At 39.4% G+C, this 15,612-nt stretch overlaps 1 protein-coding gene across 4 annotated transcripts in view; it reads right to left on the bottom strand.

The window, feature by feature from the left end:
* The window catches only part of LOC145999494 (uncharacterized), a 168,857-nt gene that overhangs the window by 86,794 nt on the left and 66,451 nt on the right, over positions 1-15,612 (bottom strand). Inside the window, exon 1 of one of the 4 annotated variants that reach the window (XM_083136456.1) lies at positions 305-329. The exons of 2 other annotated variants lie outside the window; for them this stretch is intronic. The gene's annotated coding sequence lies outside the window, so the exon portion shown is untranslated. Of the gene's footprint in view, positions 1-210; positions 330-15,612 lie in introns of those variants that run through there. One more of the 4 variants, XM_083136457.1, reaches the window with a different exon arrangement.

The raw sequence follows: 15,612 nt of genomic DNA, 5'->3' as shown, positions 1-15,612 counted from the left end.
GCGGCAGCAGCAATAGCGTGTTGGAAATAGATTTTCGTAGAAAACCACATGCTTTCGCATTAAAATGGATCAAAACTACATTCCCGAATATCAACAACGCTACAGAAAATGATTTGCGTAAGTACTTTGTCCTGTAAATTTGAAGAAATCCGTTTCCGGTATAGTAAAGTGTTACCAAAAATACAAATAGATGAAAAATTCTGCATATACCCCTGGCACTGATACGCATGGAATTGCATTACACCCAAAATATATACCACTGAAGGAACTAATTTTCTTCAGGGAACAAAATAACCAGCCTTACACAACGCCATGTGTTCGAGGTAAACATAAACAAGAGAGATGAAGAAACAAAACAGTAGCTAAAATGACTGGAGAGTTGCCAGATCAACATTAGAAAAAGGCCGAGTCTGCTGCCACGCATGTGTCAGGAGTAAGAATAAGCTTCAAATTTGCTCCTGCCACGTAATTCGTCTGCTAAGAGGATGTTACAAATCTTAAGAACAGATTGAAACGAGAGAAATGCAAGTTTATGATTAGTGGGAATTAATGTACAGGTAATTTAGAACCTTTTTCTTTAGAAAGCATTTAGCGATATTATTTTAATGCTAACAGAACCTAGCCTAACTACGAGAGCATTTAGGTTTATTATTAGAAGAATGCTAAGGAACATAATCTTAAAACATTTTTGTGAAAGTAATCGCTACAACTTCACAGTATATGTTACAGACGTAATTGCATACATAGCATGATGAAATCACGATAAGACAAACCGAGTCTGCTGCCACGCGCATCTTTTTTGAGATTTCAGCAGAAAAAGAACGTGGCAGCAGACACTACCTTAGAAAAATCTTCCCATCTGGATATGACGTCGGGTCGAAAGTAGAATGGTCAAATCCGGAATCCGGATAGTAAAAAAAAGCGGAGAATCCGGATTTAGGAGTCAATCCGGATTTCAAATTCTTAAGGGCCGGTTGTTGAATGTCCAGTTATTCTTTCTGTTAACTAACTGCCAGCTTGAGAGAGGTGTGCGGGACAGAATATTTTTGGTTGGGACGGGATTTTTTTTTTTAGGTAGTGACTGTTGCCACGTTCTTTTTCTGAGAGATACGTGTGGCAGCAAACTCAGTCTTTGTTTTATCGTGATTTCATCATGCTATGTATGCAATTACGTCTGTAACACATACTGTGAAGTTGTAGCGATTATTTTCACGTAAATGTTTTAAGATTAGATTTGACCTACGATCCGGAAAATGGCTGCGTATCCATTCTGTATGCTTACGAAATAAATTAAGGAAAGCAATCACTACAGATTTGGCTTTCTTCTAAAAATGGTCAATTCAATACAATACAATATATTTATTCATCGTTAGACATTGTACAATGCAATAGATGTCGTCAGTTATTGGTTACATATTTGTTATTGTATATATGTAAATATATAATTATATATAGAGAGAGGGATTACATGGAACTCCAATATGTTATAGATACTAATATGAGAGTATATGCATATATAAAGTAAGAGTACATAGACATAAGACAATTATAATATTAGTGACGATGAAATAATATAAATATGGCAGTGGCAATATACATAACAATAATTCATAAAACAGGAAATAAACAATACAATACATTCTAGAATATTAAATCATTCTTGGGATGGATTTCGAATTCTTCTAGATTGTAGAAGACCTTTTCTTTTAACCAGGGTTGAAGTGCACTTTTAAATTTTTTTAAAAGAGAGACACTGTGAGCAGCTTCTGGTAACATGTTGTATAACTTAATTCCTAAATACTTGTAACTATTTTGTGTTTTACTTAATCTGATTGATGGTGTGTCGAGCTTGTAACAGAATCTTGTATTGTGTCTGTGCACAGTGTGTCTTGCGTTATAATTATGTACATTTTCTTTTGTATACACTAGACAGGTAAATATATATGAGCTTGGCACAGTCATTATCTTTAGTTCTTTAAAGAGATTTTTACAGGAAACAGACTGATCAAAGACTCCTGCCATGCTTCGTAAAGCTTTTTTCTGCCAGATAAATACATCCCCAGCACCAGATGAGTTTCCCCACAAGAGAATTCCATAAGTCAGAAGGCTATGAAAATATGCATAATATGATTGCAGCAACAAGTCCTTGCTAATGCATGTTCTAAGCTTTTTAAGTAGAAATACCACCCTGGCAAGTTTGGAACATAGGTGATTTGTTTGCGACTCCCAAGATAATTTGGAGTCTAAGTGTAAACCAAGAAGTTTTACAGAAGTCCATTCATGGCCATTTTCTAATGTAAAAAATATTTTCTCTGTTTTATTTTCATTAATTGTAAGTTGATTTGTTTCAAACCAAAAAGTGGACCTTTCCTCTATTTCCTTATCAAGCTTCTCAACTGTAAATTTGTCACTGCCCACCGTAAGGAATGTGGTATCATCTGCATATGAAACAGTCTTATGAGGAATAATATTAGGTAAGTCATTTATATAAATATTGAACAACAATGGGCCGAGGACAGAACCTTGTGGAACTCCATTTTTTATATTTAAGAATTCTGATTTTATGTTGTCTACAGTGACCATTTGTTGTCTATTTGATAAGTAGGATTTTATTAGAGCAAGTTCAGTTTCTTTGATGCCATAGAAGTGTAATTTTTTTATTAATATTTGATGGGAAACAGAGTCAAAGGCTTTACTCAGGTCGATAAGTGTTGCACTTACAGAAAGTTTGGATTCAAATGCATCTAACACTGTGGAAACAATGGTTTCATTCGCTTTCACAGTGGATAAATGGGCTCTGAAACCATATTGTGCACTTGTATATAAATTATTATTTGTGAAATAGCTATCGAGTTGATTATATAAACAGTGTTCTATAATTTTTGAGACAATGGGAACAAGTGATATAGGACGGTAATTGTCGGAGCTCGATTTATCACCCTTTTTATACACGGGTATGACAACCAAGAGCTTGAGGCAGGAAGGAAAGTGCCCACAATACATCATCCAGTTTATGAGAATGCAAAGTGGGTACTGTAGAATATCAATGATTCTTTTTAAAATAAAGTTCGACATTCCATAAAAGTCTTCCGATTTTGAATTATTTAGTTTTTGTGCTGCTTTTGAAATATCAGCAGGTTGGGTCTCATGCCACCGGAAGTCAGTCAAAATGTTAGCGATGTTTTGTGACATGAGATTATTATATTCATAATCAAATTGATTCATAGAATTGTGGTTTGTATCCAATTTGTTACCTACCCTGACAAAGAAATCATTAAATTCGCTTGGAGTAATCGGAACATTTTCTTTTCTTCTGGGTTTCCCTCTGCCTAATTCTGCCTTAATGACATTCCAAGCTGCTTTGCATTTATTATTGGAGTTATTAATAAATTTATCATTTGCTGTGCATTTAGCTTTTCTAATTTCTGATCTGTAAATATTTCTTAATTTGATATATCTGTTCTTATCTGCGTTACCATTTTTAAATCCATTATAATACATCATAAGCAAGATTTTTAATTTACTCAAGTGTGGATTATACCATTGACCTAAGTGTCTTGTTCGCGTTTAGCTTTAATTGGTTTCTCCTTTTTTTGGACTCTAGGACAGCAGTCGTTACATATATCAGAGATGGTGCTCATAAATTTCTCAAATAATGCATCGACATTTGCATTTGAGAAAATTAAATGAATCCAATCAACGTCTTTTAATTTGTTTCTTAGTATATTCAGCCTGTTATCATTAATTAGTCTAACAGATTTAATTTGTTTATGTATAGTATTCAGAGGTATATTATTGTTCAATTTTAACCATTAGCCTTTGTGGTCCGTTAAATCAAATGTATTGAATATCCCTATCTCATAGCAGTATTTATCTAGGTTTGTTAAAATGTTATCTAGACAAGAGTCTAGTCTTGTTGGCCTATTGTTTGCGCAGTAATAGTTGAAAGATTTTAAAATATTTAGAAGATGTATTTGCTTAGGGGTACTGTTTCGAATGTCAAAATTGATGTCTCCAAGAATAATTATTTTATGTTTGTTAAAGTTTTTGTCTAGGTACGAAATAATATTTTAACACACACTCGATAAAAAAATTCTACATTACTTTCAGGTGCTCTGTATACTGAGATAACAATTGTTCTTAAATTTGGCAGTGACATAGCAGCCACTTCAAAACACCATTCTATGCAAAACTGACTAACATCTAAGATTTTAAAGCTTGTATCTAGGTTGTCGCTGATATATAGTGATACACCACCATGATTCATATTTGATCTGCAATAGCCAGTAATTAACCTGAAACCTGGAGGTACATATATTTGCAATTCTTCATCCCGTAGCCAGTGTTCGTTTATGCTTAAAATACAGTTATTTATTCACCCCATTAATATTTCTAGTTCATCTAATTTATTTCTAATGGATCTAATGTTCAGATGCAGTAGTAAGATATCATTTCCATTACAAGGTGGTATCCCTAACTTGGCTTGCCGTAATAATCGTGTTTGAATATTTTCGTGGATTAATCTCGCATCATAATTATGAATTGGATTGTCCACTACCCGACTCTCACTTACCATAAAAAAGAGTCCCTTAGTTTGATTGTTTTTTTTATATTCCTTTTCAGAGGCCTGTCCGTGACACTGACACTAATTTTTTCTTCACCTTTTACCGTATCATCATTTTTGTTTGGAGTTACGATGTTAGTAAATTCCATGTTGGGGAAATGCTGTTATGAGGTGCAAGCGCAGATACTTTCTTGTAGAAAAACTCGAAAGTAGAAATACCTGTTTGTTGATATAAATACCATTAATATGTTGATATTGTACATTTGACCATAGAATAGTTATTTTCACTGCATGCTTTGTATCCAGGGTTGGCATGTTTAAAACACTTTGTTTTATTGTAATATAATTAAGCCTTGTTTTCATATTGAAACCAATAAGTTGCTGACCAAGGCAGTTTATTAAGGTAAAAACACTTAACACGTAACGTTTCGACCCTGTATCAGGGTCTTCCTCAGACGAAGAACTAATTTAGTTCTTCGTCTGAGGAAGACCCTGATACAGGGTCGAAACGTTACGTGTTAAGTGTTTTTACCTTAATAAACTGCCTTGGTCAGCAACTTATTGGTTACTTTGTTTTAAACGTTTAAAACACGCTGTTTTTTTACAAATATTTTAAAAGTTTTAAACAATGTGTTTTAAACATGTTTTTTTAGAAGTGTTTAAAACACATTTTGGTGTTTGATATTTTATAATCTGTGATAACTTTTTGGACGAGTCTGCTGCCGTGCACGTGTCAGCAGTAAGAATAAGCGTCAAATTTGCTCCTGCCACGTAATTTGTCTGATAAAAGGATGTTACAAATTTTAAGAACAGATGAAGACGAGAAAAATGCAAGTTTATGATTATTGGGAATAAATGTACAGGTAATTTAGAACCTTTTTCTTTAGAAAGCATTTAGCGATATTACGTATTTTAATGCTAACGGATCGGAACCTAACTACGAGAGCATTTAGGTTTATTATTAGAAGAATGCTAAGGGACCTAATCTTAAAACATTTATGTGAAAGTAATCGCTACAACTTCACAGTACGTGTTACAGACGTAATTGCATACATAGAATGATGAAATCACGATAAAACAAGACCGAGTTTGCTGCCACGTCTCTTTTGAGGCTCCAGCAGAAAAGGAACGTGGCAGCAGACACTACCTAACTTTTTTGTTGGCCAAGTCTGCTGCCACGCGCGTGGCAGCAGCAAGAATGAGCTTCAGATTTGCTACTGCCACGTAATTCGTCTGCTAACCAATGACAGAGCGTGTTACAAATCTTAAGAACAAATGAAGACGAGTGACCGAACTGTCACAAATTGACGATACAATACAAACCTGTGAGGCTGGAAGTCGCTCGCGAACCACGATAGGTGCTGGAAGTCTATTCCCATACCTCATGAATAGTGAGTACGATCTGCCGAATAAGTGGACCCGGACTTTCTTGTAAGTGTTATCATTCCTGAGTAGACTTTATAAGGACAGCTACACCATACCGCAGATTCGGAGAAATAGACAACGCCCCTCGAGGGCGAAAACTACTCTCTCCCACCATCGCAGACTTTCTAAACAGTGTATTAATACCCCATCTAACATGACCGAATCAAACCATTTCATGGATTTAGAGCCCAATGCTCAGCTCGGGGATAACCCTGGTGCTTCTTTTTGCGATGATATCCATATTCCAGACTGTCACGAAAAGGGTACTGGGAAAAGGCTTTGCGACTCAAGTTCTGTTGAACGCGAGAGTGTAACTAACGTCAAATCCCGCAAAACTGCGGATATAATTGCGTCACAACATACTTACCCCACTGACCACCCAGGACCGTACGTGGTCCTCCTAGAAGGCACTCCACATGCCCAGCACATTACCCATTTGAATGGAGGAAGTCTAGGAATTTTTTTTAGGAAAAACGACATCCCGGTGGAACTTGTCGAAGAGTGCGGGAAATACCGCGTACGTGTCACTTTTCACTCGGGCCAGGATGCCAATCACTTTGTTGAGAATACAACCACTCTCGTGAAGCTGGCGGTTACTGCTCGCGTACCCCTCTCACTTATCCAAAGGGAAGGGCTGATTTTTGGTGTGGCATTGAATATCACAGAAGACGACATCATCGACGGCTTGGACTCGGGTCCAATTCGGATACTGAGTGTGACACGACAAAAAAAGAAGATCTGGAAGGACGATGGATCCTTCCATCTCGAAGATGCCAGAGTTATCTGTGTCACCGTCAGCGGCACTCGACTCCCAGAATTTGTCATCTTGAATCGCGAAATCAGAGGTGAAACCCCGAATTCGCCCTGTTTTACAATGCAAAAATTACCTGTGTTATAACCACACAGCGGCCCAATGCAGATCTCGAGCAATTTGTGGACATTGTGGGTCGGACCGGCATGAAGGATCATGTCTCACAGGTCCCAGATGCATTAACTGCAAACAGACCCATTCCGCCAAATATAAAACCTGTACGAAATGGCAAGAAGCAACTGACATTCAAAACCGTATGGCGATCGACAACATCTCATTTTTTGAGGCTAAGCACAGAATTCAAGGAACATACATTGCGCCATTAACTAAAGCAGAAGTGCTGCACTCGTTACACGACCCCCCGGCATACCCGTTCTTAAAAACCCCGACCCCTAACACCCCTGCGAAACCTGCCTTACCCAAGCTATCCGACAAGCTATCCTCGCCCCTCCAGCCCATACGCCTGAACCCCTAACTAACATCGTACAATCAGAATATGACCCGCACCACAAACCACGGAACAAGAAACCGCATAATCCTATGCGCAACCAAACCAGCAACTATTCATCTAGTAGCTCAGCCACAGAGGAAGATATTTGTGCATCCTTGCTTGTGGGGAAATGGGCGTTTCCCAATGCCCCCACAATTGCCGATACATCATCGATCCACTCCAGTTCGGTTAACCACAAAAGTGTCCTCCCAAACCTCAACCTCAGCACAAATAACAAGGGAACAAACTCAAATTTATAACTCGATATTAGCAATAATTCCCAATCTGTGGGACGCAGTGCGGGACACAACAAACAAACACCGTCGAATTCAACTAATACATCAAATCCAAGCCTTAACATCCAACCTTCTGGCGATCCTAGAAGCCACACCTTGACAGAACCAGGTTTCCAATAGATACCGGAAATGGAAATAATCGTTCAATGGAATGTCAATAGATTTTCTGCAAGAAAATTGGAACTGATAGACTTAATTGCCGAATATCAACCCCAAATTCTCTGTTTACAGGAAGTTAAAGGTACCAAACATGAAAAATATCGCCTCGCGCATTATAATTTATACGGTACCCCAACCACCATATTTGTACATGAACAAATACAACATACCGAGGTACCGATTCCGAATGGCATAAGACTAGTACAAGAATTTCAAGCAGCAATTGTAGCCATTCGCGCTTCCATATTCCTCTGAACTTTCACGGTAATATCGATATACATCCCTTCCTATCCCAAATCCCAACGCATAAGCTCAAGGGACCTCCAAGAACTGAGACAACACGTTCCGGGACCTATTGCCTTCCTAGGTGACTTTAACGGGCATCATTCAACGTGGGGAAACCCACATGATGAAAGACTCGGTAAAGTATTAGATACATGGATTACCGAGAACAATCTCATCATCAGTAATGATGGAACCCCCACCCACTTCCCTCTAAACGGGAAGTACTCCTCTTGCATCGATCTGACGATAACGTCTCCGGAAATATTCACCCAGTTCTCGTGGGATAAAGAAGAAGACTTACGGGGCAGCGATCACGCACCCATTTTATTAATCAGACGTCATTCTCCGTCCCGACACCCAAGTTTGGCAAACAGGCAGACTCCCCCAGTGAGGAGATGGACTAAGGTTTCCATTAAGTGGGAGGCGTTCAAAGACACGTTTTCACGGATATATATACCAATCTTATCATTCCGAAATATCCATGTAGCTTACGATAATCTCATCGACACGATCACGGCCGCCATGTCAGAATATACAATGAAATATACCATACAGGTATTATCCCATCAACTTGGAACAACCATATCGTAATTCCTATCCTCAAACCATCCAAACTCCGTAACAACGCACACTCGTATCGCCCCATTGTCTTAATTCCGGTAATAACTAAAGTTCTTGAAAAAATCTTACAATATCGAATAAACTGGGCCCTAGAAAAACAACAGTTTTTCCCCCCAACACTAATGGGATTCCGGATCAATTATGGCAGTCAATATGCCGTATCCACACTAACTGTAGCAATTCAAAATAGTCAGATACCTAAAGATTATTGTTTTAGCCTGTTCACAGATATAGAGAAAGCATACGATTCTGTTCATATACCAATACTCTGCAATGTCTTAGAAAAATTACAGATCCACCCTTCGGTGGTTAATATCATATGGAACTTATATAATGAACGAAATCTTGTCTTTTGGTTCGACGATCGAGTAGACGGGACCCGCAAAGTTCGAACCGGAATCCCACAGTCCCTTACTTTTCAACATATATACTCAACACATCCACCACTTAGATCTCGCGGATTTTAAAATATTACAATACGCAGATGATTTATGCTGTTATAAACAAACATCGGACGCCACTCAAGGCATCCTGGCTCTAAACCGAGTTATCACAGTACTTCGGGATAATCTCTGGAGTATAGGACTAACTTTTTCACCCCCCAAATCTAACATAATAATTTTCAATTCTCGACAATCCCTTACCTATCCCAACAATATCTCACGTATACAAAACATACCTCTTGTAGAATCCTATAAATATCTCGGAGTTGTTTTTGACAGAAAATTAACGTGGAGACCTCACATAGCATACCTCAAAGCAAAGGGGAAAAAATTATTAACATATTACGAAGTATAGCCACCACTAAGTAGGGGAGTCATCCATACCACATGTTACTATTTTATAAAAATTGCTTTCGTTCACTATACGATTACGCAGCCCCAGTATATGGCGGGGCGAATATATATTGATATATTAGATATATTGCAAAGACAGACATTACGTACTTGTCTCGGACTAATGCCTTCCAGTCCTAATGTGAGTGTATATCTCGAGAGCAATGAACAATCACTCACACAAAGACGAAAAAAACTCCCAGTAAAATTTTTACTTAAAATATGGGATACTCACCCACACCCTTTCAATAGAGAATTCGCCATCCAACGACAATGGGAGATCGCAAAGAGCATCGATCACTCAAACCCCCGATATTTTTTCTTATACTGTTATTTTATAGATACCGAGGCATACCAGCTGTCCTTTACTCACGATCACCCACTTATATATCAACTAATTATCCCCATAGAGCCAAACCTAGATCTCCATTACGTCGACCGTGGGGCACATGGAAATTATCAAGAAAGATGGCCGGAGGCTACATTAATATATACGGACGGATCAAAAGACGATACCGATGTCGGTTCTGCATTTTATATCCCGTCCACGAATATAATTAGACAATTTAAACTACCTTCCGACGCGTCAATTTTTTCGGCGGAATGTTACGCAATTTATAGAGCATTACTTCATATCCTAACATCAGGCATTCCACAGTCTCTTATCCTGACAGACGCCCTGAGCGTGCTCCAAACGTTGTCCAGAGCTGGCAACGCAGCCCACAAACTTACGATTTTTCCTTATCTTATTCACAGTGCAGCGTTACGACTTCGAAAACGGGGACAGAAAGTGACCTTCACCTACATTAAGGCCCATACCAATCAAAACAAATCCCACGATTTAGTAGATAACTACGCAAAACAAGCTCGGTCACTTGTACACGCAACTCCCTTACGATTACCCTATACAGACTTGCTGCCCCGAGTAAAAATGAAAATCCAACATGAATGGGATGAATGGTGTACCCATGAAATCCAAAACACAACGACCTACAAGTGGAATACGAATATCGGTACAAAACAACCTTGGTATCAATCTCTGAATCTACCTCGGGCAGTCATTGTATTCACCTTGAGAATGCGCAAGGGTCACGGGTCACGTGCTCGTGAATCAACGTTTGGCAAGAATACACGCGGTACCTTCAACTTCCTGTCAATGCGGAGAACCCAGCCAAACAATAACGCATCTGATTTTCCAATGCCCTTTACGACAAGTTCATCGGGAAATGTTCTATAAAACCCTACTTCGATTAGATGTTCCATTTCCGGTGTCAATCTCAACCTTAATAAGTCAGCCTCGAGCTCCCACTATGTGGGCGCTATATAGCTTCGCACGGAAACACAACATCTCCATGTAAACAAAATAAAAACAAAAAACAAGGAAATCTACAGTGTAACATACCCCACAGGATACCCCCCTTAGTGAAAATCACGAGTGAAAGTGAATTGTGCAAGTGCCATAAGGGTTACCGAGGAAGAAGACACGATGAAGTAAGAACACATCAATCAGTCCCGCTGGCTCGAAATCGCAAAGGATAGGCGGTGTGAGCCAAGAAACAGCAAGCAAGTAAGCAAGCAAGCCTGTGCGGCTGTGCCCAAAATGAGTTTCAGTTAACACGTGTAACAATAATGCGTGTACCAATATTTTTGTTTTCTTACATTAATTGAAGTGAAAATTTTTCCCCAAAAAATGCAAGTTTATTATGTATTTAGAACACGGAGTATCGTAGACTAGTTGGAATGAATGTACAGGTAATTTAGAACGTTTTTTAGAAAACATTTAGCGATATTACTTTAGGTAATGCTATAGCTCTTTTCAGTTGTTACGGCGTGCGCTCTAGAAGCTGGCAGGGGAAGTGGAGAGCGGGGAAACGACCTATCCAGCGCAACAAGACAGGCCGGTTAGAGAGAGAGACTGCAGCGTTGCCATGTCAGAGTAGCGGGAAAGGTGAGTTGAAATCGAAAGAACCATGAAATACAGACGTCCCATTGTTCGCGTATGGCCTGAGAATGCATATTATCCCCATCTTGTGGTCAGTAAAATACCGATAAGTGTACGATATCAAGTGTATACGTTGTAGGAATTCTTTCCAACTGTACCGAATGGTAGCTATAGCATTGTCCATTACAATCACTGCGTCTTTGATGTTCCTTTCGTCAAGCGGATCTAAAAACTGCAAAAACCACTGAAAACTAATTTACATTACTGTAGAAAACCAGTGTGACTGGAACCTACGTGACAAACAATAATGCGCCCACCTTTACCCACGGGTACTTTTAAACCCCATGTACCCTCTTTATTTTGCCAATTTTTCGTTGGAGCGTAATTCTGATGTATGTACGTTTCATCTAAATGAAATACCTATTGTAGAGATATGGATATTATTAAACCGAGAAAACCTCGTCATGGTAATATTCACACTTGTTTATTTCCTGAAATTGTCCGACCAGCGAGCGATCCCAAGAATGCGCCAACTTTGTAACTTCCGTAAAACAAGGAACAGAAAGACAAACGCGTGGATCTAAACAAGATCCATCGTGTTCGAAAGGTTTAACAACCTTTCGAAGCCTGAGATTATAAAAGCAAGCTCACTCCCGGAGCTCGCTCTCTTTGGATTTTGACTCTAATCGACGCTCACATGGATAATTAGTTTCTGGTTACATTTTACTCTACAACACATTAACACTACTAAACTACGACGACGGAACACGGAGTTACGGCTGCCTAAGCATGCAACGAGGCGCGAGGGATTGCTCGGAGTTGTGAGCCAAGGGTCGCAGGATAGAAACTTGGCACCAGTCACGATTCGGTCTGCAAGAAGCATCTGGACAAAACAACACACACCTACCAGGTATGAACAAGCGTAAATAACCTTTACATTCACATTCCATATCTCTACCCTCTGAACCGGAGCAGGTTCAGCTAACAGATACTATTAAGCTCTACCTAAAATGTATAATTGAAACTTCCCTGTGACCTCAGATCCCAGGTAAAACGGGACTACAACACTATATAAGGCAAAGGTTCCTCATTTTTTAGAAGATCCATTTTTCGCAAAAACGTTACTCTGGCTGTAACTATATCGGCTCTCTCCATCAGAAATCGTCTACCGTCATTGCTCTTTTTGTACTTGAACCCCATATATTTCAGTATCCTCCACAACGACTAAACTCCCCACTGAAAGCTTATTTGTGTATGCAAATCAACGAAAACTTGTTCAGTGTTGGATATTCACCCTTTACATAATACCCGAGGAAAATTCTTCTTATTATATCTTCATCGCAACCGTCGATTGCCTTTGTGATACTGTTCCTTTTGATTCGTTTGCGCGGTGATTCAAATGACGTGGAACCCGACGCCTCAAGACTGTCTTTGCCTTCCCTAACAATACGCTGCACAGTTTGCGTACTCACTCCAAAAGGTTCCAACACTCTCTGTTGCACTTTGTGCACACTTACCAAGGGACCACTATTTTCTGCTTCCTTTTGATAATATCCATGAACCCTACTGATTATTTTCCTGCCTTGGCTACAAATACCCTTTTTCCTGTTCGCCATCGTACGATACTTACTGCCAGGGGAGTCGACTTGTCAAAATTATTGGGGGGGGGGGAGCTCTGATCACTGAAATAAATTAATCAATGACTCATTCTCTCCCTTTTTTAAGTTTTGGCCTCAGTGTTCGGAATCTCACCAAAGCCCATGAATTCCTCAAAAATATCAAAATTTTTATTCACAGTTCGAATGCAGAATATTGATTGTCAGCGGATGGATATGTCACAAGATTCGTCAACCATAATAGCAAAATATTCTCGACTTTTAATATCTGCTACCACGGAGCGCAAAACAGATCTTCCTAATATATCAATGATCTCGTTCTGAATGTCATGTGAGAGCCATTGTAGCCCGAACGTCCCATCCACTACCCTAGTTCATGCACATCGTCTTTTGAAACTCTTTTTTTAGTAAAAATTTTAACAATACTCATAATTATATTCTTAGTATATGGTAATAAGCCATGTGTTTCGTTTTCTCTGGTCACAGCCCGCCCTAAGTTGATGGTTTAGCGGTCTCAGCCCCCCAAAGGTGATGGTCTAGTCTAGAACATTCCAAATGTGTATTTAAAGTTAAGTTCATGTGGCACAATTCAGAGTAAACTTGACAAGGGAAGCAAAATAATACATTAGAACTCTTAAGCAAAATTATTTGGGGGGGGAGGCTCTGCCCCCCATCGTTAACATTTGGGGGGCTCGAGCCCCCCCCCCAAGCCCCATGGAGTCGGCGCCTATGCTTACTGCGTTAATAAGCACATAGCTCCCTATGGAACAACGAGAGTACAAATAAACGTCACATCACATGCCACATATACGTTTATCGAAGAAACAATGCAGTTAGGTAATACACGACGCGACAACAATTACTCCCACGTATGTTATTCCTACATCCCGCTCATAACAAACAGGAATCAACACGGGCAAAACACCATCAGCAACGATATGAATTGGCAACACAGCAACGTGCAGAACGAAGTTAGCGCTGCAGCTTCCTCCCGCAACTGCGTAACTCTCGGTTCCACCGCTAGGTGGTCTGTTCTCTGGTTGGTCAGAGGCACGTTCCCCGCTCCCCACTTCCCCTGCCTGCTTCTAGAGCGGACGACGTAAGAACTGAAAAGAGCTATAACAGATCGTAACCTACTAGGGACCTAAACTTGTGTTGTGTTGAGTTGGTGTTTTAAGTCCACTTTATGCACAGTATGGCTAATCGGGACTGGACCTACAGTTTAAAGTGGGATCCGAACCACTTGTGCCTCCACCAGGGATCGAACTAGGGACCTAAACTTGACTCGCATAACAGAACTACTATATTTTGAACAAAATCTTAAAACATTTTTGTCTAAGTAATCGCTAAAACTTTACAGTATGTGTTACAGACGTAATTCCATACATAGCATGATGAAATCGCGATAAAACAAAAAGAAATTGGTTTGTAAAAACCGTCTGTATGCACAATAAAGTAGTGAAAGAACACGTCGACAAATACTAGCAACTCCAAACTTAATGACGTAAAATTATAGTTGCTGTTGTAGAATATCATGTTTGATGCTATGTTCCCTTTCGGAAGCCTTCAGACTGTTCTGCGTCACAGGAAGGTAACAAACGTGGTAACGGTTCCGATTGTTTTATGATTTCTCCTAGCACAAATACTAATTATTGTAGAATTTTGGAAATCATTGTCACACGAAATTTTAACCTTCCTTAAAGTAATGATCACTGTTTGGACTCGAAAAAGTTATTTATGTTGAAAAAAAACAACTTGAAAATTACCTTACGCACTTCTCATGGACAAGATATTCTCCGTCGACAAGCGACAGTAAATAACGTAGAAGCATGGGAATGAATGAAGAAGTAAATCGGAACCTTAGTATAATGCATTTAGGGGCTTTATGTTAATGCTAAGGGAAGCAAACCTAACCACAAAAGCATGTATTAAACAAAATCCTAAGTAATCGCTAAAACTCCGCAGTATGTGTTAACAGACATACATCGAAATCGAACCATGTAAAAATTGCATGATGAAATCGCAACAAAACAAAAGGAACTTGGGCCAAAATTATTGCTGGTGAAATCCTTTTACTTTATTAAGTTCTAAATCAAAGCTGACAATTACATTGCAAGCTTGGGATTGTTTATTGTTTTTTGATCTCAAAGTTCAGTTGTAACATCAAAAAGCCTTTATTGACTTTCGTGATAGTTACACGTAAAAAAAAAAAAAAAAAAAAAGAACGTACGGAAACAGAACTTATTTGTTTCAATTAAGTTCTCACATCCGCATGTAGACGGCAGCGGCACTGTGCCAGGACTTTTGTCGCCGTCAAGCGGATCTAATTGAAACTAACTTCCTCCTCCCCACCCCCCCCTTTCCCCCTTACTACGATCGGAAGCAAGAGGCAGTTCAGAAGTCGCTACCAGGACAGCAGTTCCATCGCACGCCTTGTCAGCCAGCGGAAACGGGAGCCTTTTCCTTGTCGCCGAGTGCTTTGCATCCGTTTGGAATCAGCTAACCGTATAAATGGGTATCCTTGCGGTTATAAGAGGAATATTCAAGCAGGCGTCAAGGAGTACAAG

This window comes from Lepisma saccharinum, chromosome 15, assembly GCF_977018435.1.
Source record: "Lepisma saccharinum chromosome 15, izLepSacc3.1, whole genome shotgun sequence".
NCBI classification, from domain to species: Eukaryota; Metazoa; Arthropoda; class Insecta; order Zygentoma; family Lepismatidae; genus Lepisma; species Lepisma saccharinum.
The sequence above is the reverse complement of the archived record's forward strand: the minus strand, read 5'-3'. Positions and strand labels throughout refer to the sequence as shown.